A 24,458-nucleotide genomic window follows, 5' to 3' on the forward strand; every position below is an offset into this window, starting at 1 on the left:
GCTAACTTAAAAGTGATACTTTTGTGATAGTTCAAATCCACCTATCAGGCTCTGAGGGAGATTGATAGGCAATCTCTCCTCTCATGTGATATCCAGCCCCCCAAGACCAGCTGGAGGGATGGATTGGTTCCACCTGGATGACATAAATAACATACTAATGGACCAATGAAAGAATGTGGTGGTGGTGGTAATATGAAAGCATATTTATATGTAAAAGTTAAGTAAGCACTTCATGTGATAATTTGGTAATTTCCTCAGAGAAATCTCTATAATCTAAGGGGAAATAAAAGATAACTATTTTCTTTAGGGCTATACACCTAGCATTTGAAGAGCTCCTGTGGTGTAGTCCATAGTGTATTGTGTATCATGGTGATTTTTTATCCTCTACTGGCTGCTTGAGGGAGTTCTGATGGCTTACACTACCTACCCAAAGGATCATGGTTAGAGTCCACAAGATGCTGTATGGGAGAAGGATGGACATTCACTTCTCAGGTAAGCTGATGGAGGGCAAGCTATGAGTTAGTTCTCACTGAATGGTACCTAACAACAGTAATAGCAGCAACTGCTCAGGAGAAAGATGGGCAATCTCTTCCCTTTACAATTTACAGCCTCAGAAATGGGACAGAGTCACTCTTAGTTGGAAATTACTCAAAGGCAGTGAGAGAGAGGGAAGAAAAACTTCAGTCTCTGACAGTCCCCAAATTGAAGTAAAGAAATAAACAGAACCATGACCTCCTCCTTCAATCTCAAAATACAATCTGTAGTTCCTAACATTTTGAATGCTGATTAGGAACTGTTGCTAACCATAGGTTCTTGTTGTTGTGAATGAATGTATCATAGCAACCATATAAATAACCAGCCTGAACCTTGCCCTATCCTGTGTCATCCTCACCATCTCTGAAACACTCAAGCCCACTGCTAAAATTACTTTGTCAATCCATTTCATTTGGAGGTCTTCCTCTCCCTCACTGCCCCCCCCCATCTTTCCAAGCATGATGTCCTTCTTCAATGAATAGGCTCACGGGGCTACCAAAGTGTGAAAGATGGTTTTGCCTTATTTGTGTCCAAGGAGCACTCCAGCTGTACCTCCTATAAGTGTTTGTTCCCTTTGCATTCCATGGGACATTCATTATCTAAGGCATAAATTCTTCCTGTCTTATTTATTGTCCAGCACTTCAGTGCATAAAAGGTGATTCAGAAAACCATGTCCTGAATTAGGTGCACCTTATTATTCAAAGTAACTGCTAATTCTCAACTATTTAACTCATTGTTCCTTGGTGACGAACATCATGCTTGGAAAGGTGGCTGGATGGCGAAGGAGAGGAAGACTCTCAACCAGCTGAATTGACACAGTGACTGCAGCAATGTGCTCAAATGAATATAGCAGAGATTGTGACGTTGCCTCAGGATAGGACAGGGTTCAGACGTTGTTCATAGGGTCATTATGAATAGTAGTACTTGACATGATGACACTTAACAACAACAGAGAGATAATAAAAGAGCTTGAAAGTAACTTTCCTGTGAACTATGACAGATAGAAACAAACAGAAGAAGTTTCATTGATAGTCTTCAAAAAAGTCATTCAAAATAAGTTTTCAGGATAATATTCAACTTAACTTAGGTTTTATGATTTCAATTGTGGGATGTAATTGTGAAATTTTACTAAATTTGATGGTTATATCCGAAGAAAATATGCTAATATTTGTTAAAGATCAGGTAAAATAATTTTTTTACATAATAAGTGCCAAAGTTAATACAAGTGATGTGTGTGTATCTATCTCTATCTACATCTATATCTATATCATCTATCTTTAAATCTACCTTTATTATTTCATATGATAGAGGAATAATTCTGGTATATTTTAGTATGCAGCACTCAACAGTTTGATGATTCCAATGTAATGATAAATTTCATTCTGGGAAAATTAATTATTCTGGGCAAGAATTAGTAGTTTATCAATCTATAATTAGTTAATTAATCTATAATCCATTGATTCAATGGCTTGTTAATGAAACTCTGGTTAAATTATGAGTATATCAGGAAAATACAAGTAATCTATAATTTTCTTAATTTAAAATTAGATAAGAAATAAAAGCAAACATATGAAAACATAGTGCCAAAAATTTCCCTGAACTAAAAGATTTCATTATCAGTAATATTTTTAAAAATATTTTGACTAATGTTACTCGGTTAAAAGTCTTCATTTTAAAAATCGATAAATCACATATCAAGAAAGACAGCCTGACATAGTCCTTTGAATCTTTTGATGCTGCTTTTCTGTTGATGTTACGTGCCATCAAGTCACCTGTGACTCATAGCAACCATATGTACAACAGCACTGCACCCTGCTCTATTTTGAGCCAATTTCATTATCTCTGACACCCCTACAACCCATTAATCCAGTCACTGACTCAATCCATCTCATCTTGGTTCTTCCTCTCCTCCTCTGTCCCTCCATACTACCAAGCATGATGTCCCTCCCGAAGGACTGGTTCCTCCTGTCAAACTGCCCAAAGTATGACACACAGAGCTTCAAAATTCTTGCCTCCAAGGAGCAGCCTGGATTCACCCTCTCCAGGCTGGCTTTGTTTGTTCTCTTAGCAGTCCATGGTATGTTAAACAATCATTGTGCACAGCAAGTAATTTTGAAGACTATGGTCTGGATCAGGCACACCCTATTGAAATGATGACTTAATTTCCAAAATTTTCCACAGAAAGCTTTTTGTTTGTTTAAAATTTTGTGGTGCTTTTCTAGGACAGTTCATATGAAACATTACTGATAATGCTTTATGATGACGACTTAGTGCCCTAACTAATCTGTTTGTTTTTTTCTGAGATCATATTTTATTTTTTTTAAATAAAACTTTATTTTAAACTGGTTTACTTGCAAAGTTCATATACATTATTTTTCATACCAGATCTTTCCATTTCCACTACCACCTTCACCTGTGAAATTGTGCAAGCCAATGATTATTCCCTGTTCATCCTCACCCCTCTCCCCCTCTTGCCTTGCCTTGGATTCTCATAGATGTTTTACTAGTTATCTTTCTATTTCTACAATAATGGTCTTATACAGTATTTGTCCTTATGGGTCTGAGTTAGTTCACTTAGCATAATGCCCTTCAACCCTTCTCAAGTTAGTTAATTATTTTCAAAATCATTGCTCCTGCATGCTGCATAGCATTCCATCATGTGAATATACCATAATTTCTCAATCAATTCAAATGTGGTTGGACATTTGGGCTGTTTCCGTGTTCTTGTGATGGTGAATAATACTATTAACATTGGTATACAAGTCTCCATTTGTGCCTCAGTCCTCCTTTTCCAAGCAATGGAATAGCTAGGTCATATGGAATTTCTTTGTGTAGCTTTCTGAGAAAATGTCAAACTGCCATCCAGAGTGCCTGTCCCATTTTCCAACCCCACCAACAGTGTATTAGAGTTCCTATCTCACCACATCCTCTCCACCATTTATTCCTTGCTGTCCTGTTGAACTATGCCACTGTTACTGGAGTAAGATGGCATTTCATTGAGGTTTTGATTTGCATATCTTTTATTGCCAGTAATTTTGAACATTTCTTCATGTGTCTATTGTCCATGAAAATATCTTCCTCTATGAAAATTCTTTCCGTGTTATTTGACCATTTTGTAATTGTGTTATCAGTCTTTTTCTTGTGGAGGCCCTGTAGGAATCTGTAAACTTTTGATATGAGACCCTTGTTTGAAATGTTGTTTCTAAGTGTTTTTTTCCCCTATCAGTAGATTTTCTTTTCACTCTATTGGAAAATGTTTCTGATGCACTCAGAGATATATCAATTTTATCCTTTCCAGCTTGTGCATTTCTGGCTGTATTTGGCAGTCTCTTTATACCATAGACTAGGCTTTCTAAGCTTCATCCCACTTTGTCTTTGATGAACTTTATGGTTTGGGCTTTACTCCCAGGTCTCTGTTCCACCTTAATTTTTTATGTATAGTGAGTTGTGTGTACATTGTTGTGTATGGTATGTATGTGAGTTGTGGATTCTGTTTCAGCTTCCTGCAGGTAGCAGTCCAGTTTTATCAGTACCATTTGTTGAAGAGGTTGTAATTTCCTCACTTTATAGGTTTTATTTCCTTGTTGAATATCAGTTGACCGTTGCTGGGTCCATTTCTGGTTCTCAATTCTATTCCATTGGTGTATGTGGCTGTTATTGTACAAGTATCAAGCTGTTTTGGTTACTACCATTGTGTAGTAGGTTGTGAGGCCAGGGAGTGCTATGACTCCCACTTCATTTTTGTTTATCAGAAGTACTTTGCTTATTCAGAGTCTCTTTCCTCTTCAAATAAACTTGACAATTTCCCTTTTGATCTCTTTGGAAAATGAATTTGGTATCTCTATTAGATTGCATTGAACATGTAGATTGCTTTTGATAAGGTTATCATTTACAAAATAGTGAATCTTCCTATCTGTGAACAGAGTAAATTTTCCCATTTATTTAGATCTTTTATTATATCTCACAGAAATGTCTGTAGTCTTCTTTTTACAGGTCTTTTTTAAATCTAGTTAGATTCACTTCTAAGTATCGCAATTTGTGATTTGCTATTGTAAATGGTATTGTTTTCTTGTTTCCTGCTTTGAGTTGTCTTTGTTACTATAGAGAAATCCCACTGATTTTAAAAATATTAATCTTATATCCTGTCACTTTACTAAATTGGTCTACTAGCTCTAAGAGGGCTTTTTGTTGAGTCCTTGGGGATTTTTGTGTATCATATCATCTGTATATAGTGATAGTTCAACCATCTCTTTGACAATATAGATGCCTTTTATTTCCTTCTCTTGTCATTTTCTTGTTGTCGTTGTTAAGTGCCATCGAGTCGCAGGTGACTCATAGAAACCCTATGAAGGAGAGTCCTCGACGCTTGTGTGCCTTTCACCCTCTCTCCAACTTGTTGTATTACCCTATCAAAAAATTCCAGTACAATATTGAACAGAAGTGGTGACAGTAGGCATAGTTGTCTGTTCCTCTGCTCATTTAGTCTGAGGCTCAACTTATATTATCTTAAATACATTTAAAAAATTTCATAATTTTAAGCAAACAGAAAACTTTCTGGGAAAATTTTGGAAAAGAATTCAACATATCAATATACTTCTATTTTTAGCACTTGGCTAGCCACTATTAAGCTTTGCATACTAATATTTACAAATGCTTTACACAGTCACTGCAAAGCTTAGAATTTAGCAAAAGGAGCAAGTCTGTTGTATCTCAGGTAGGCATTGTTATATTTAGAGTAAATAATTGATTAATAACTCAGATTCTGTAATGACATAAGCCTGTGTTGTTATCTTAAATGAAGAATAAAATCAACTTAGGAAGGTACAATTAATTTCATTTCAAAATTCTTTGTTGTTGCCAAAATAGATGAATAACTTGTGTGACTTCTGTTACTTGGGTTTCAATATAATTTTCAAATAAGACTTAGATTTGTGTCAGAGGGAGCTTTGGTAGCATAGTGGACAAGGAGTTGTATTGCCAACTCGAATGAAGGCAGGCAGTTTGATTTCATAACTGCTTCTAGGAAGAAAGTTGGGAAATCTCCTCCTGTGTGATTTCAAGCCTCTGAACATTCTCTAGATGGTTAGCTATGAGTTGGTTCTGACTTGAAGGCATATAAAAATAACATAGACTAATAGTGTTCTTGTGGAAGGAGGAGTGGCATCCACTTCCATAATAGCTTGCCTCCGGAAACCCTATGAACCTGGAGAGAGGATGAAAGGCACCCAAGCATCGAGGACTCTCCTTCATAGGGTCGCTATGAGTCTCCTGCGACTCGACGGCACTTAACAACAACAACAATAGTGTTCTGCCTAACACAGGTTGTTGAGTCCTTTTTGAATTCAAATATTACATTCCTTTTCACATTTTTCTTGCTTCTTGAATGATTTGCTCAGCATACATATTGAATAGTTATGGAAAACGTTATAACCCTGATGCACACTTTTCCAGATTTTAAGTCATACAGTATTTCTTTGTTCTGTTTTGACAACTATTTCTTGGTCTATGTATAGGTTTCACATGATCTCAGTTAACTGCTCTAGAAGTCCCATCCTTCTCAATGTTATTTGTGCTTTTTGGTTTTGTTTGTTTGTTTTGGTTTGGTTTTGGGGGGTTGCTTGTTTGTTTGTTTTTTAAATGATTTACACAAACACTCTTGCCACCAGCAGTCAGGAAATCAAAAGATGAGTTGCATTGGGGAAATCGACTCTCAGGGACCTCTCTAAAGCGCTAAAGAGCAATAATGTCAGTCTTCATGATAGATAATAAAAGGATTGAAGTTGTAAAGGATTTCATTTTACTTGTATCCACAGTCATCATCCATGGTAGCAACAGCACCAAAACAAAAGAGGTGTTGCATTGGGGAAATAAAAACCTCTCCAAATGCTAAAGAGCAAGAATGTTATTTTAAAGACTAAGAGCCATGCCATAGTATTTTTAATTGTTTTTTATGCATGTGAAAGTTGGACAATGAATAAGAAAGAAAGAAGAAGTACTTATGGCTCTGAACTGTGATGTTGAAGAAGAATTTTTAATATCCTATAGGTTGCCATTAGAACAAACAAATCTGTCTTAAAGGAAATACATTAGAATATGGGTGCTCTTTAGAGACAAGATTGGTGAAACTTTATATTACTTTGGGCATATTTTCAGAAGGAACCAGTGCCTGGAAAGAGACATCATGCTGGGGAGGTGGAGAGTCTGTGAAAGAGAGGTAGACTCTCAACAAAATGGATTGACATAGTGACTGTCACAATGAACTTGAGCATGGAACTTGATCATGAGGATGGTGCTGGATGGGCTAACGTTCAGATCTGCTGTTCACAGGGGTGCCATGCGTAATAGTCTACTCATGGGTACTACCAACAACAATATAGGCTAATTGCATATTGTATAGGAAACTGGAATATTTTCATTCTTTAAATTACGAGTCATTTATTTAAAAGAACACTTGTCAAAAGAAAGCTTTAAGTAGTGAGTTTAAAAAGCAGTGTTAAATAATTGAATTGACTGTGATAGAATAGCCTTAGCTTAAATAGACTAGTCTGTTTAATGAATTGTGCTTTTATAGGGTGAGATAAATCTAATGTGAGCTTAAATTATTCCACCAGAAACGGTGAGTTTGCTGGAGTCAGGGAAAGGCAAGAAGAAGCAGTCATAATAACGCAGTTACATTTAATGTTCTTAAAATTATATTTAGTTATGAAACACTGTTATCTGCCAGTTTCATAATAATAACGTCAAAATAGCACCCAAAACCTCATACACTTATATAACGATTCAGATGACTTGAAGAGAAAGCACTGTATTTGTTCTTCCCTCAGGTAAAAATAGTAACTTGAACTTTAATTAGGAATACTAGAATAATTTTTTTTACTTTTTAGGTAAAGACTCAATCTGCAAACTTTCAACATAGAATACAATTATTTTGGCACTAAGATTGTGACAGGAAATTAATGTTGAAGTTGAAAGTAAATTTGGCAGGTTTGCTTTCCTGAGTAAAGTTTTTTGAAACAAATTTTTAAGCTTCCATGCTGTCAGCCCTCCTGAGCAATAGCTAATTTTCAGTTCAAAAGGAACATTGTGCTGGAACATTGTGTAGCTCTCAACATCCTTCTTGTGCCATTTACTGTTGGAATATATTTTGTGTGATTCAAAATAGAGAAGCAAATGGAAAAAAACCACAACAGCACAAAACTCAAACAAGCACAAACATTAAGGATCTGTTCTCATCAATAAAGAATCATGAACCAAGAAGAGTGAATCATGTACTGGACTGACAATTTTATGTTCAGATTAGCTTAGTGGTGGAAACCGAATTGTTACATGAGGAAGGCTGGAAAAGGGAAAGAATCAGTTCACACCTACCTTTGGACTATTCCACAGTTTAACAGTACTGCTTCTTTGTGTCTGGCCTGTGAAATTCTTGTTTTAATACTTACTATCTGAAAAGTAGTTTTTAAAATGAAGTAAAAATTCCTTTCATTCATACCACTACTTCCTGCTTAATGTTTAGTTTATTACTCTCAGGTGCCTCTAGTGATTGTAATGAAAAAATTAGAAGCCAAATTAAAGTTTGAAATTGCCAACAGAGATAGTAAATCACAGTTTAAAACTAATTATCTAGTTTATATTGGCAAGCAAACCGAGTGATGATACAATCTAAATAATTCAAATATCTTCTCAAATCTGTTTGATTTTAAACTTTTTCTAGTGAGTTTTAAAAAGTACTTAAGATGCTTATTTCTTTCCACAGAAATCATCTAAATTTGCTGCAAATTGCAAACACACACACACACCCAAATAACAAAGTAAAGAGGAGAAAAAAAATAACACTTTTAATTCTACCTATTCACCATCATTAATAAGTTATTGAGTGAGTGCCCAATATTGAGTGCAACTGAGGGCAGGGTTAGGTAAATAGTAGAATTTTCTCCTTCCTCATTTGAGGGAGACTTACGGTACGAACCAATGCACAGCCACTATCAGTCTATCAGTAGAACTCTGTGTGTTTCTATTATACTAAACAGATTTCAGTGAAGCTTTGAGACTAAGATAGGCTAGGAAGAAAAGTCTGCAAATTACCCAGTAAAAACCTTATGAATCATAATGAACCAATCAACAACTAATTATGAGGATTGTATAAGGCTAGAAAGTGTTTTCTTTCTTTATGCATGGGGTGCAATGACTCCAATCCAACCCAACAGTACCTGATGATAATATATGCAGTAAATATTTGTGCCTTTAAAGAATATATTAGAGGTAACAGCTATTCAAAAGCTAGTCATATCAATTCAATAGTCTTACCAGCTACTAAAAACAAGTGATAAATTAGGGAACTCTAGTTGCCTAGTGGCAAGGAGCTGTGCTGCAATCACGAAGCCACGTGGTTTGAGGCCTGCAGCTGCTTCACAGGAAGAGAATGGGCAATCTCCTCCTGTGCAATTAACTGTCTCTGAAAACCTGCCAGAGGGTCAGGTATGGAATAGTTCTGACACGACAGTATGTTGTTGTTAAGTGCTGTTGAGTCATAGGCAAAAGTCCTGGATACCTGTATAACTGTCTTCCTTTCTCTAGGTTCATAGAGTTTCCAGAGGCATGCTATTATGGAAGTGGATGCCACTCCTGCTTCTAAGCTTGTTTTAATCCAGGAGCTCTACCATACACTGTCCACCATGTGTAACCATTATCATATTTGACATGTGTCGCAGTGTTCAGCTTCACAGAAACCACGAGCTACCTCTGTATGGCAAGTGGATGTACCCTCGTTATATGACCTAGAAGAATGTTTCACCAAAAACAACTAAAGGCAGGCAATATAAAACAACACAAATAAGAGATAAGTTTCTCTAAGAATGTAATGACTATTCTAGATTGTGTGGAGAAGTAAATTACTGTGTGAATGTGAATTTTAAGTTAGGAAAAAGTGGTACAGGAGGAGATTGTTCCTCCTTCTCCAGCAGAGCATCTGGGGGATTCGGACCGTGTACCTGAGATTGCAGTGCAGCTTCTTGCCACTAGGCCACCAGAGCTCGCCATGTAAATTGTATCTTAATTAACTTTTTTTTTTCACTAACAAAAGTGCATTTGTTATATGAGGTAGAGTTTCACCCTAGTACAAAACCTGATGTCCACTCCCAGATGGGGAGGCAGTCTTGGAGGTGACTCCCTGTCTCCCAGATCTGTTTAATAAAGTGCTTATGGATATTGCAAAAAAAAAAAAAAGTTAGGAAAAAGGTATGAGTAGTAATAATCATGAATATTCTTTAATCTATGTATTTCTCTTATAAATGAGAGCATATGCTCTTTGTCTTTATGTCACCAAGTTACTACTCAGTGTATTTTCAAGGATCATTAAGATTTTTGTTTCTCTTTACAGCTTTATAGTATTCCGTTTTAAAATATATACATCACATTTTTGTTCATCATTTCATCTGCTAATGAACATTTCATTTGTTGCCATATTTTCAGGATTGAGAATATTAGGGCCGTGGAGCTGCTTTCTCTCCCTTTCCCCAGAACAGCCACAGAAATGATAAAAGCAGAAGATGCCACTCTGTTTATCTCTGTTAGAGCTTCAAAACAATTTCACCTCCCTTTCCCAGGAATAACTATCTAAGACCTCAGATCTGCTCCCTTATCATGTAGCTAGTAGCTGCAAACATCCTTTCTCCCAATTTCCTTGTTAAGACAATATAAAATGCCACTTCTAACTTTAAGTACCTACTAGTCTCTACTTTAGAGCCAGCCTGGCAGTTTCTCCTCAATTAATTGTGTTTCTTGGCCTGAAATGGTTTCTGTCCTTCCTCTGCTCCCTTACAGAGAACAGTATTGCAGTGAACATTGATTGGTGTACAGGTTTCTGTTTGCCTTCCTATTTTAGCTTCTTCTGAGCGTGTTAAGAGCATATTTAACATATAAAATAGTGCATATTAAACGAAAGCTGAGAGTGCTGACATTAGTAAATAAGTGTGTATTAGATAAATAAGAGCTAAAAACATTGCTGTTGTCTACCATTGAATTAGAATCAACCCATAGCTGACCTTCTCAGTGTTTTTCAGAGGCAGCAAATTGTATGGGAGGAGATTATTCATCTTTTTCAGCAGAACAGCTTGTGGAATTGAACAGTGCACCTTTGGGTTGGCCGTGCAGTTCCTTATCTTTAAACCACCAGAGCTCATAATCAAGTCAGAAAAGACTTTAAGTGACCCTGGTTTTCAAGAGCTATCAATCGCACAGGAGGAGAATGCCCATCTTTCTTCCACAGAGCAGCTCATGAAGTGAATTTGAACCTCATGCTTTTAAGTTGGCAGCACAACATCTTACCACTGTGCTACCAGAGCTCCCTGCTGAGAGTATTGTTGTTGTTAAGTGGTGTTGAGTTGATTACAACTCACAACGACATGATGAACAATAGAACTGAAATTATCCTGTTCTTTGCTATCCATATCATGCATCTCTCACACTTGAGCCCATTGCCACAGTCACTGTGTCATTGAGGATCATCTTTTCTTTAGCTGGCCCTGTACCTTTACGAGCATGATTTCCCCCACTAAGAAATTATTGTTATGTTGTTGTGTGCCCTCAAATCAGAACCGACCTATACCTGACTCTCCAGTGGGTTTTCAGAGACGGTAAATTACACTGGGTTAGATAGTTTATCCTTCTTCCTGCAGAACAGCTGGTGAATTCAAACTGCATGCCTTTTGAACAGCAGTCCAGTCTCTTACCACCAAAAACATGCTAAATGTAATGAGATGAAGCTTCACCATCCTTGCCTCTATAGGGAACTCTGGCCACACATTTGCCAAGATGTATCTGTTGTTCTTTTGGCAGTTCATGGGATATTCCGTTTTCTCCAACACCACAGCTCAAAGGCATCAATTCTTTTTTTCTCTCTTTTCTATTTATTGTCCAGCGTTCAGATGTATATCAAGTGATGAAAAAGACCATAGTTTGAATTAGGTACACCGTGGTCTTTATGCTGACATCACTGCTCTTCTGTAGTTTGCAGAGGTTCATGACAGAGAACTTGCCCAATGCAATAAATCTCCTGAGCTCCTAACAGGTACTAAGGGAGTTGATTGTGGATCTAAGTAAGATAAAATAATCAACAATTTTAATCTTTTCTCCATTTGTAATGATGTTTCTTCCTGGTCCAGTGGTGAGGATTTTTGTCTTCTCAATGTTGAGATGTAATCTACATTGAAGGCTGTACTCCTTGACCTTCTGTAAGAAGCATTTCAGGTTCTCTTCGCATATGGCAAGCAAGGTTATGTTATCTGCATAATACAAGTTGTTGATGAGTCTTCCTCCAATCCTGATGTCACATTTTTCTCCATAAAATATAGCTTTTCAAATTATTTGCTCAGGATACAAATTAAATGATATGGAGAAAGTATATCAGAGACTTGATGCACATGATTCTTCATTTTTAACTATGTAGTGTTCCCTTGCTCTGTTTAGATGACAGATTTGGGGTCTAGGTATAGGTTTGCGTAGGCACCACTAAGTGTTTGGGATTTCCATTCTTCTCAATGTTAGTCATAGTTGAGATCCACACAGTCATGTAAAACCCAAATAAACATTCTTCTAAAATTCTTTGCTTTCAGTTAAGATCCATCTGATATTGGCAATGATATCTCTGGTGCTACAGCCTTTTCTCAACTCACCTTGAACTTCTGAAAATGCTCTTTCAATGCTATGTTCTAGCCATTTTTGGATGATCTTCAGAAATATTTTTCTTATATCTGACATTAATGATATTGTTAATAATTTCCATGTTTTGTTGGATATCCTTTTTTGAGAATGTGAACAAATATGGATCTTTTTAGTCAGTTGGCCGTGTAGCTGTCTTCCAAATTTCTTGGCACAGATTGATGATGGCTTTATCTGTTATTTGAAATGTAGTTGGTATTCCATCAATCCCTGGGACCTAAATTTTTTTCCAATGACTTCAGTACAGCTTGAACTTCTTCCTTTATCACCATGAACTCTTTATAATATGCTTCTTCTGGATATATTTTAGTGTTGATTAATTCTTTTTGATAAAGCGAGTCTGTATATTCTATTTTCTTTTAATGCTTGCTGGATCATTCAAGATCTTGCTCGTAGTATCTCTCACAATTGCAACTGGAGACTGAAATTTGCTTCAAAGCTTGGAACATGCTGAGAGAGTTCTTCCCTTTGTATTCTACAACTCTAGCTTTTTGCACAATCTTTTATATAATTTTGCTTTGTTTTTCTGGAGCTGTCTTTTAAAATCTTTTGTCTCTTTTACTTTGGCATCTCTTTCATTTGTTTTCGTTTTTCAGGGCTCTAGTGTGACATCCATTTCTTGTCTCTTCTTTCTCCTTTGTCTTCGTAATGTCATTTAGGTCTCTTCATGGACGGTATTTTTTATTTCATCCCACCAACATCTCCAGCCTGTTCTTGAGATGACTTTTAAATTCAGGTAAGATAGACTTATGTTCATGTTTTGGTTCATGTAGACACATTTTAATTTTCTTCAATTTGGATTTTCACAAATGTTCAAGTTCAAGTTGAACTTGATGGTCCATTTCACATTTTTGTAATTTATCTGTGAGCATTAGAAGTTAGTACATAAGTATTTTCTAAAAGGAAAAATATGTTAACAGAGGAAGAGCTTGCAGCAGGACAGGTACTAATTGAGGACAGAACATTTCAAAGCTGATTGGTTACACCCTAAAATTTGCTATTGCAATAGTTACAAGCTGCATAGACTGGACTTTCATTATACTCTGCATGGACTGGATTATACTTGGCATGAACTACCACAGCATTTAAATTGAAGTCTCAAGACTGCAAACCAGAGACATCAGAAGACAAGACATCTTAATGTCTAACTTCTGTTTTCTGCATCTCTGCTGACTTTGCAGTGAACCTGTCCCACTGTAGTGAGCACTTTGCTTATATTCAACACTAGCTATGATTATATTTGCAACTAAGAATGAATGCTTAGATATTAATGCTTGATTGATTGTTAAGATTTGAAGTGCTTCTAATATTTTACCTTTGTATTAATTTTATGTGCAATTATTAATTTTGGACCCTACAGTCCCAACAGAGTGTGACTTGCAGTTATAGTATATCTTCCTAGGATTTTCTGTTTCTGGGATTCCTCTGTTATATTTTAGTTTTGTGTCCAACTTTTTGTGGAAATGACACCATATTCCATAATAACTATTATTTTACAACCCCACAAGCAATGAATGAGGGGTACAGTTCTCCAAAAACTTGCCAACATCTGTAGTCTTTTGTTTTCTAAAAAAATTTATTATTACATTATAGTGGGGGTATGATATATCTTCTACTTCTGAAAAGTCACCACCTTGAAAACCCCTTACGGGTCAGTTGTACCATGCACACCAGAATTGCCAGGAGTTGAAACATCTGATGGTAACCAACAACAATAGTGAGCATCTTTCTAGAGGTTTGATTGGCTTTTATTTTTTTTTTTTTCATTATCCCACTTTTTTATTTGGCTAGGTTGCTATTGTTCTTGTTGATAATTTATAAAAACTTTTTACATATATTGTATATTGTTATTGTTATGTACCATCAAGTTAGAATCAACCCTAGGTGAGCCATTGCTGGGGTTTCAGAGGCAGCAATTCCACCGGAAGCTATTGCCCACCTTTCTCCTGTGGAGCAGTTGATGGATTTGAACTGAGTGCCTTTGAGATGCAGTGCAGCTTCTTAGCATTAGGCCACCAGAACTCCCTATTCTGTACATTAGGCCTAAATACTTCGTATATTAACCATTAATTAATTACCAGGATATTTTTATTTTCAAAAGTAGTTACTCATCTGTACCTTGTCTTTTCACTTTTTTTTGGATAAAGTCCTTTGTTGAACAAATATTTTTTCAAGTTACACTTATCTGCATATCGGGAGTTTTCCACTTGTTCTTTTGTTGTCATATAACATTCTATAGTTGAAAACAAAACAAAACAAAAATATAGGCTCCACAGCCACGCCCTAAAATTTCCTTTAAAGGGTTTAATGGTTTTCATTTTAGTATTTCTAACTTTATTCATTTATTAAGGTTTATTCTGATGTGAGGCAAGGATTCTGATTCATTCTTCTGCATCTGGAAACTCAACCATATCAGTACATTATTGAGGAGAATTTTAATTCCATATTAGATAGACTTAGCTCTCTTGTACAAAACAAATTGACTATAGATACATAGATTTATTTCCAGACTTTCAGTTCTAGTATATTCTGATTTCCTACATTCAGTTTTTATACTAGTACCATGCTGTTTTGATTATTATGGCTTTATCGTGTGTTTTGAAATCGGGATATGTGAGTTCTATTATTTTATTCTTCTTTAAGAATGATTACATTTTGGGCGGTCCGTTGTTTTTTTATAAGGAATTCTGGTGTTATTGTGTGATACATGTTGCACTGCTAACTGAAAGTTAGTGATATGTGCCAGCTGTGATGCAGGAGGAAAATGGACAGTTTCTCATGAAGATTTACAGCCTTACAAACATATTGGAGGGTCATTTTGGGTTGGAAAAGACTCCATAGCAGTAAGATCTTGGGGTTTTGGTACCCTTCCATATAAATGCAGAGACTAGATTTTCTTTTTCTGTAAATAAATTTGTTAGAATTTTGATGGGCATTTTTGTATTTATCATCCTCTATCACTAAACCTTCCTTTAGAATGTAATTTCTAGGCAGTAATTAATATTCATGGATTTTCTATAGATTATCCATAGTTTAGAAAATTCCCATTTTAAATCTTTAAGTGTTTTATACATTATTATTTTTTGTTTAGCAAAGATGTATTGATTTAATTATATTTTAATATTTTTTCAAGTCAATGGCAGTTTCCTTAAAAGATATTTACAAACAATTTTGCTCAGTAAAGGATCAAGATACTCACAAGAATTTGGTATGAATCACTAGGTTACCTTCCAGGATGGCTAGAACAATGAGTTCAATAATAAAACACAAAATAATCTTTTATCAATATATTTTTGCAACCTAAATTACAAATTTAATCCAGAACATTTTTCTAACTTCATAAAATGTATCTGACTATTTATAAAACTGGAATGTACTTGATAATCCTTAGATACTTGAGAGTTGAGTTTGAACTATATAACCAGAAATCTAGAAAATTCCGGATTTCCTATTTGATTGTTTTGGGGTAATTACAAAATGTTTTGGTAGTGACTACTGAAAAGTTTTGTCAGCTATGAGGTTTATGAATGATGTATAGTGTTGCTTTTTTTTTGTTCACATTTATATAAGTAATGGAAAAGCTACTTTCCAGAAGAGATGCATTGAAACTACGACATTTAAATTTTAAATCTATTGAAATTACAGATTAACCAATTTGAGGTTATGTCTGAACACCCGAAGAGTAATGAAAGAATACAGAAATGGAGAGAAAGAAAAATATCAAGACAAATCAAGAAAATGTTTTTAACATAGTATTATTAAGTCTAACCTCAGAGGCAATTGCTCAAAAGTTTCTACACTATGACCTTACTTGCTATCCAGCATTTCTCAGGAAGCCTAGCTCTGACTTTTGGCAATAAAACCCAGCTTTGAGATGCCTCTGGCCATTTGGCCTCCACATTCATATTCATTTTCCCAAGCATTTATTCATTACTCTTCTTGATGGATTTTGGCTGGTTTTCTTTTTTGGATTAACTTTCTGGATGACCTTTGATGGGCAAACTGCCTTCTCCACCTTAGCACATCTCTCTTGTTTCTAACAATCCTTGCTAGACAACCGTGGCTTCACCACCCTTGAGGGCAGATTGTGACTGCATATTTTTAAATTGTTCAAATATTTGTTCACATTTCCCAATAAATCTTCAGCTATTCATGATAGCTTTCTTCTGTATAAATTTGGGGAATAAATTTAAATTAGTAAAAATACATTTTGTATTCCTAAACCTCTCAAAATGTGTGGTGATAATGAAGTGTATCTGTACTAAAGAATTAATATTTTACTTGAATTAGCAAGTGGAGATACAGTCTCTTAAAATGCAGTTATTCTGAGATATACTTGTTGCAATGATAAAGTAATTGTTCCAAACATGCTTTAAACTCCACTTTTTAGAGAAATTAGAGTAACTTAAAGCTAGATTATGAGGCTATTGTGCAAATAGTGCAAGGGAACATTGTTGTTGCTGTTGTTGTGTGCCATCGAGTTGCTTGTGACTCATAGTGACCCTACGTACAATAGCCCTAAACGCCATTCAATCTTGTGCCAAACTTGTTGTCTCAAACACATTCATTCCCATCACTCCACTCAAAGAATCGATCCATCTCATCGAGGATCTTCCTCTCCTGCGCCATCCCTCCACTCTCCCAAACATGATGTCCCTCTCCAAGGACCAGTCCCTCCTTGCAACATGCCCAAAATATGTCAGATGAAGCTTCAGAATCCTTGACTCCAAGGAGCATTCTGGCTTCACCCTCTCTGGGTCAAACCTGTTTGTTCTCCTAGCAGTCCATGGTATATTCAACACTATGCTCCAGCACCACAGCTCAAAGGCATCAATTCTCCTTCTATCATCCTTATTCACTGTCCAACTCTCCAATGCATAGCACATAATTGCAAAGGTGGATCAGGCGCACTTTAGTCTCCAGCCTGACATCGTTGCACTTCTGTACTCTTGAGAGGTCCCTCACAGCTGACTTTCCCAATACAATTTGTCTCTTGATTTCCTGGCTGCTGCTACCAAGAGTGTTGATTCTGGAACCAAGTAAACTAAAACTGTTAACAATTAATTTCTTGACCATGTATAATAATGCTGCCAATCGCCACATTGGTGAGAATCTTTGTCTTCTTGGTGCTAAGCTTTCATATTGAAGAATGCAGTCCTTGGCTTTCTGCAGCAAATGCTTCAGGTCCTCCTCAGTTTCAGCAAGCAGCATTGTGTCCATCTGCATAACGCAGGTTGTTGATGACTCTTCCACCAATCTTGATGCCTCATTCCTCCTCGTACAGCCCAGCATCTCAGATGATCTGTTCTGCATACAGATTGAAAAGGTATGGAGACAAAATACATCCCTGACGAACGCTTTCTTGATTTTGAACCATCCAGTGTCTCCCTGCTTTGTTCTAACAATTGCCTTTTGGTCCAAGTAGAGGTTTCACATTAGCACAATCAAATGTTCTGGAATTCCCTTTCTTCTCAGAGTTAGCCATAGCTTGTTGTGATCCACATAGTCAAAAACTTTGCATTAAATGGTTTAAAATTAAGAAAGGAGTGAGTCAGCATTGTATCCTTTTTCCTTACCTATTAAATTTGTATGCTAAGAAAATTATCTGAGAAGCTGGAATATATGAAAAAGAATGTGTGGCCTTAAGATTGAAGGAATACTCATCAATAACCTGTTTTAAGCAGATGTCACAATCTTCCTTGCTGAAAGTTAAAAGGACATGGAGCACTTGTTTTAGATGATAAAAGAGTATAGCCTTTTATATGGGTTGCATCTCTACATCAAGAAAACAGAAATTCTTACCCTAGACATGCAGGCTACATCACCACAGATGGAGAAAGGACTGAAGTTGACAATGATTTCATGTAACTTGAATCCATAATGAAAACCCTTGTTATTAGCATAGGTGATCAGGAGACATATTACACGGGGAAACTTTTCAGTCAAGGACCTTTCCAAATTATTGAGGAGAAATGTTGTCAGTTTGAGTCTGATTCCGATCATGACCTTTCTGATCACTTGTTGAGAGCTGGACAGTGAATAAGGAGGACAGAAAAGTAATTGATACTTTTGAGCTTTGTTTTAGAAGAGTACTGAATATCATGTGGACTAACAAAAGGACAAACAAATATGTTTTGTAGAAAGTGCAGCCGGAATGCTTCTTGAATGTAAAGATGATAAAACTTCATTTTTCATACTTCAGGCATGTTGCTAGGAATTATTCTTTGGAGAGATATCAGAGTTGGAAAGGTGGTTGGTTGATGAAAAAAGGGTGAGACCCTCCAACCAGGTGGATTGGCACAGTGACTGCCGCAATGGTCTCTAGTGTGTCAGGAAGTGTAAGGATGGCACAGGTCGGATAAGACAGGATTCAGATCTGTTGTTCACCAGGTTGCTTTGAATCTTACTTGACAACAACAGAAAGATTTCAAACCTCTGACCACATCGAGAAAAGGTAAGGCAGTCTTGGAGAGGTCTTTTGGATCAGTAAATAAAATGCATGGTGATTGATTAATCTCTGTTTTCCTATGTGGGAAAAGTGACTTGACGGTTAAAGGACAAATTGCAATAACAAGTTTTATTATGGTCAGTTTCAACATTTGCTTCTTTTTTCACTTATTGTTGTTATGTGGTGTTGGGTCGCCTGCGACCCATAGAAGCCCTATGTACAGCAGCTGTGCAGTCTGCCCTGCCCTGAGCCAGTCTCACTAATTCTGACACACTAACCGCAATTGCCTCAACAGGAAACTTTACCATTATGGTTTTGAGTTATAATATAGAGGGTGATTGCACTCTATTATATTTTGGTTTGTTTGGTTTTTTTTTTTAATTTCTTGTTTGCACATCCTACCAACTTTCAATGCAGAGACTGTTTTATCATTCCTCCACTTTCACAAAACCAAGATCCATAATATGTGGTAGGACTTACTGTCATTTCCAGTAACCATTTGTTAGTTTATCACTCTGATTTACCTTGTATGATATGATGCAAAAAGCTATATTGTTGTTAAGTGCCATTGAACTGACTACAACTCATAACAACTCTTTGAACAGATCTGAACCCTGTCCTATTCTGTGTCATTGTCATGATATCTGATCCACTTGAGCCCATTGCTAGAGTCAACTGTGTTGACATAGTAGCTGTGTCAATCCACCTGGTTGAGGGTCTTCATCTCTTTTCCTGTCACTCATAAAAATTATGCCACTGGTAACTAGAATAGTTATAGAATGGACAGGTTTTTGAGAAACTCCTAAACTGAAACAGACTAGGAAGAAAAGCCTGGTGACCTACTTGAGAAATGCAACCAAAAAGAAATCTTATGATCAACAGATTATTTTCAAAGACTTTGGCTTTAATAGTTTTAAGCATAACTTTAGGAAGGATCAAATGTTGGAGGAGAATATTAAGGTTGGCAAAGTGGAAAGTCAGTGAAGACAGAGGAAATTCTAAATGAGATGGAATGGCACAGCTGCTAAGATAATAGTTTCAAACACATCAATAATTTTTAAAGTAGAACAGGACTAGGCCAACATCTCATTCTCTGATATATCTGGTCACCATGTTACTGCTGTGCACTGTCAGGTCAGAACTGACTTATAGCTGACCCTCCAGCTGCTTTACGGAGGCTATAAATCAGAGGAAATTGCTCATCCTTTTTCCCGTGCGGAGCATATGATGGAATCAAACTATGTGCTTTGAATTGGCAATGCAATCCCTTAATACTAGGCCACCAGAGCTGCCTATGACAACTCTGACTGTAAATGTTTCCAGATGATTACAATATCATAAAAAGTATACTTTTTAAAGTATCCTTTAAAATCATGTGGTGCCTCAGTCCCACAGGGATAAATATTATATAAAATCATTATCATAGAATGAGTATAAAGATCCAAGAGGGATTGGAGAGGGTGGAAGCGGGATGAGCATATTCAAGGGGAGAGGATTAATCATGGGGTTGTACAATTTGACGGGTAGGGTGGTGAGGGAAATTTACAGAATCTGTTCTGAAAACAATGTATTTGAATTTTGTAAATAAACTAGTATAAAGTGAAAAAAAATCAGACGGTGCAGTATTCATAGGTAAAAACAGGAAGGTGGATGGACAGTGAATATCTCCTTTTCACATTTTGGATGCTTATTTTGTTAATATTTTTAGAAGGCTGAACTACTTCATATAAGACCACTGTGAGCATTTATCTGACTCTCCTCAGTAGCATTTTTGAAGTGAGTAGTAAAAACTACTCTTTATTCAATGTTTACTATGTACCTGGCATTATATGAAGTATTCTGTTTGCATGATTTCTTTTTATTTTCATGCTATTGCTATGGCATCAACATTATTATTGTCTTTTTGCTGAAGAGGGCATGAAAACCTTCAAACCAATGTCATACAATAGATGGATGTTAAGATTCAAATCAATTATGGAATTAGGTTGAACTTTTGTTATCTTCCTCGTATTTATTTGTGTGGATCATCACAAGTTGTGTCTCACAGTTAGACGAACCTATACCTGGATCAGGAGGCTGTTGTGCAAACAGAGCAGGGAAACACTGCCTGATTTAAAATTGAGAAGGGAGTGTTTCAGCATTGTATTCTCTCTCCACACCTATTCAGTCTGTATGCTCAGCAAAATATTCAAGAAGCTGGACTCTGAGGAGAGGTTTGTAGCAACAGCATTAGAGGGAGACTCATCAATAACCTGTGTTATGCAGATGACACAACCTTGTTGGCTGAAGATGAGGAGGACTTGAAGCACTTGTTGCAGAAAATGAAGGGATGTAACCTTCAGTGTGGATTGCATATCAATATCAAGAAAACAAAGATTTTTACTACTGAATCAATAGGCAGCATTATGATAGATGGAGAGGAGATTGAAACTGTCAACAGCTTCATCTTGCTTGGATCCACAGTTATATCCTTGGTACCAGCAGTCAGGAAATAAGGAGACACATTGCATTGGGAAAATCTGTAGTTAGGGACCTCTCAAAAATATTGAGGAGGAATGATGTAAGTTTGAGGACTAAGGAACATCTGATTGAGGCAATGGTATTTCTGATCACTTCCTATACATCTGCCTTTGAGCTGTGGTGTTGGAGAAGAACGCTGAAAATCCTGTGGACAAGCAAGAGAATAAATAGCTATGTCTTGGAGAGAGTGCAGCCAGAGTGCTCTTTGGAGGCAAGAATGATGAGGCTTCATCTCATATACTTTGGACATATTGTGAGGGAGAGAAAACCCTCAACCAGGTGGACTGACACGGTGACTGCTGAAGTGTGAGAATGGCATGGAATAGAACAGGGTTCAGGTCAATATGAGTCGTATTCAACCTAATAGCACCTAACAACAACAAATGCCAGATTTCTTATCAAGGAGACAGCCTAAGTCCAATGTAGGATTGAAATGGTTTTTGAAAGTTGAGGGAGAAATATAATATAGATTGTGAGGAGAAGCATTTTCCTCTAAGAAGCACGTTTCCTTGATAAGCCAAGGTAAGAAAAGGTAAATGAAAGGGATATTCCTTAAAGCAAGGTGGATATTTGCTCTGATCAGGTGGAATGTTACAAGATAATGGGGATTTTATAGGTAGACATAACATTTGTTACTACTTCCCAAAAGAAATACTCTTCTGCTTAATAAAGACACAGACTACTGATCTCCACAGATGGTGTGTGAACACACTGAAACCTGGCTGCTTGAATATTAGGGATAAAACCATCTGAAAGAATGAAATATTTTAGGAAAACAATACAACAAAAGGATTTTTATTATCCTGCTCCTTCTTATTCTGTCACTATGAACTTTTCCCCCTCTATTTTCTATTTTCTCAAGTAGGGAAAAATGATTTTTAAAAAGATAAGCCTGAAAAAATTAATTTAAACTTAGCCATATTAAGGTAGCATTAAAGTACTCCTGGGTACATTTTATTGGTCCATTAATATGGGCCCCGAGTGGTTGAATCCACCTAAGGCATGTACTGTATTAATGAACCAATAAAACATGCCCTGGAGTGCCTTAATGATATATTACAACCATTTCTATTACATATATAAATGCACTATTTGCTGGCTGTCTTGCATAGTTTTAAAGAAAATCTTTAATTAACCAAAAATATTGCGTCAAGGACTCTTAGCCATGATAAGACAACAACAACAATGAACTCTAATTAACTTAAGGGGCTAGTTACCTATGAAGTGTTTCTGGATTGATTTAATCTTTGGAGATTTTAAAAGAAGAACTGGTTTCTTAGATTTAAAATTTGATGTTTTCAGGATGTGAAACAGATAAATGTTAACAATTTTCCTCCTGTTCTCCTTCCTTATTTAAAATATCCAATTTCAACTTGTGGTTATGAAATGAAATAGGTATTAAATGGCTGGAAACAATCTTAGTTCTGTGAGCCCACAATGGAGAGCTGCTGGTGGCACACTGTTAAGAGTTTGACTGCTTATTGAAAGGTTGTTATACACTGTTGAGTTGGAACTGACCTATAGCTGATCCTCCAGCAGGTTTTTAGAAGCAGTAAATCACATGAGGAGTGTACTGCTCATCTTTCTTCCATGGAGCAATTGGCAGATTTGAACTTCATCCCTGCAGATTGGCAGCACAGCATCTTATCATTAGGCCACCAGAGCTCAATAAAGTGATTTAAACCCATCAGCTGCTCACTAGAGATAAGACAGGAGTGATTACACCCTTTCAAATGCTAAGGACAGTTCTCTGCTGTCTTCAGAATATTTTTACAAAAATATCTTTAGGAACAGCTGAGTGGAGTTTGCACATGGATTGTAACTCTGTGGGCTTGATGGAGGCTGTCCCCAAGCCGGGTAGGAATGTCCTGCCCAAGAAGAACAAACTTCAGACCAAGAGAAAGAAACTTTGATGATACTGGGAGGAAGGTGAGACTCCGCCAACTGTTGCCAAATCCTCACCAAAGCCCCCTCATAGTAAGAAAAAGAAACAAAAATTTCATCCCCAGAGACAAAAGGACACTCACATCAGGAAGTCTCAGATTTTGAAGAAGCCCCAGATCCCCAAGAGGCCTGAGGACTGAGAAGTCCCACCCCTGCCCCTGAGAAGGCAGCTCAGAAGTTCCGGAGCATTGACAAATCCAGATTTCCACATTCGAAATCTAAAATCCGAAGTCGACTTGAAGTGGCTAAAGCTCAGGAAAAGGAAACCAGTGTCAGAGCTGCCCGTTCAGAACTACTACTTACAGAGGAACTGTTAAGAGTTTTTGAAAGGAGAAGATGGGGAGGACACAACAAAGATACGCCAGGCAGACTAACACTTTGACTTGAGCCTGTGTCAGTTTGGACCCTACAGGTTGAGTTATTCTCGTACTGGAAGACATCTGGCTCTTTGGAGGGCATCGAGGTCGTGTGGCTGCCGTGACAGAGTGATATAGAAGTTGATGTGTGAGATCAACTTTTGGAGGCAGTGCGGGACATTCGGTTTCTTCTCTCCGAGGCTCTGTTTGCTGTTGCTCAGAACAGTTGGCTTCTCATCTATAAAAATCAAGGCATCAAACTCCACTGGATCCGCAGCTGTGACCACATGTCATTCAGCTTGAATTCCTGCCCTTCCACTTTCTCCTGGCTACAGCTTCAGAGACAGGGTTCCTGACATACTTAGATGGTCTAATTAGGTTCACTGCTGTAGAGTTGATTCCAACAAATGACAACTCTCCAACAGCTTTCCAAGGCTGTAAATTTTTTCAGAGGGAGACTGCCCACCTTTCTCAAGCAGAGTGTCTCGTAGATTTGAACCACTGATATATACCGTATTTGAATCCACCAGATACTCCACAGTCTCTGTAACCCAGTGAAGGGTCACTATAAGTTGCAATTAACCTAAAGGCGGTGGGCTTTAAATAGTAAATTAATATTTTTCAAATATCAGGGATATTTATATAGGACAGTATGGAATACCGCATAATCTGGCAGACAAACATGACACAGTAGGTATTATAAAAAACATATTACACAGTAGATATTATAAAAACATATTCTCTTGACCCAAAATGTTCCATCCTTAATCAAGTCAATGTTTTCCTTTCCTTGGGGTCAAAAACATTGAGGCATACTCTGAGTGGGAGAAACTGAAAGAAGAAATGGTTGTTGTTTTTGTTGTTGTTGTTATGTGCCGTCGAGTCGCCTGCGACTCATAGCGACCCTATGTACAACAGCCCTAAACTCCGCTCTGTCC

This window comes from Elephantulus edwardii, unplaced genomic scaffold (genome assembly GCF_000299155.1).
Source record: "Elephantulus edwardii isolate Elephantulus edwardi_28Jun2011 unplaced genomic scaffold, EleEdw1.0 scaffold00101, whole genome shotgun sequence".
NCBI lineage: Eukaryota > Metazoa > Chordata > Mammalia > Macroscelidea > Macroscelididae > Elephantulus > Elephantulus edwardii.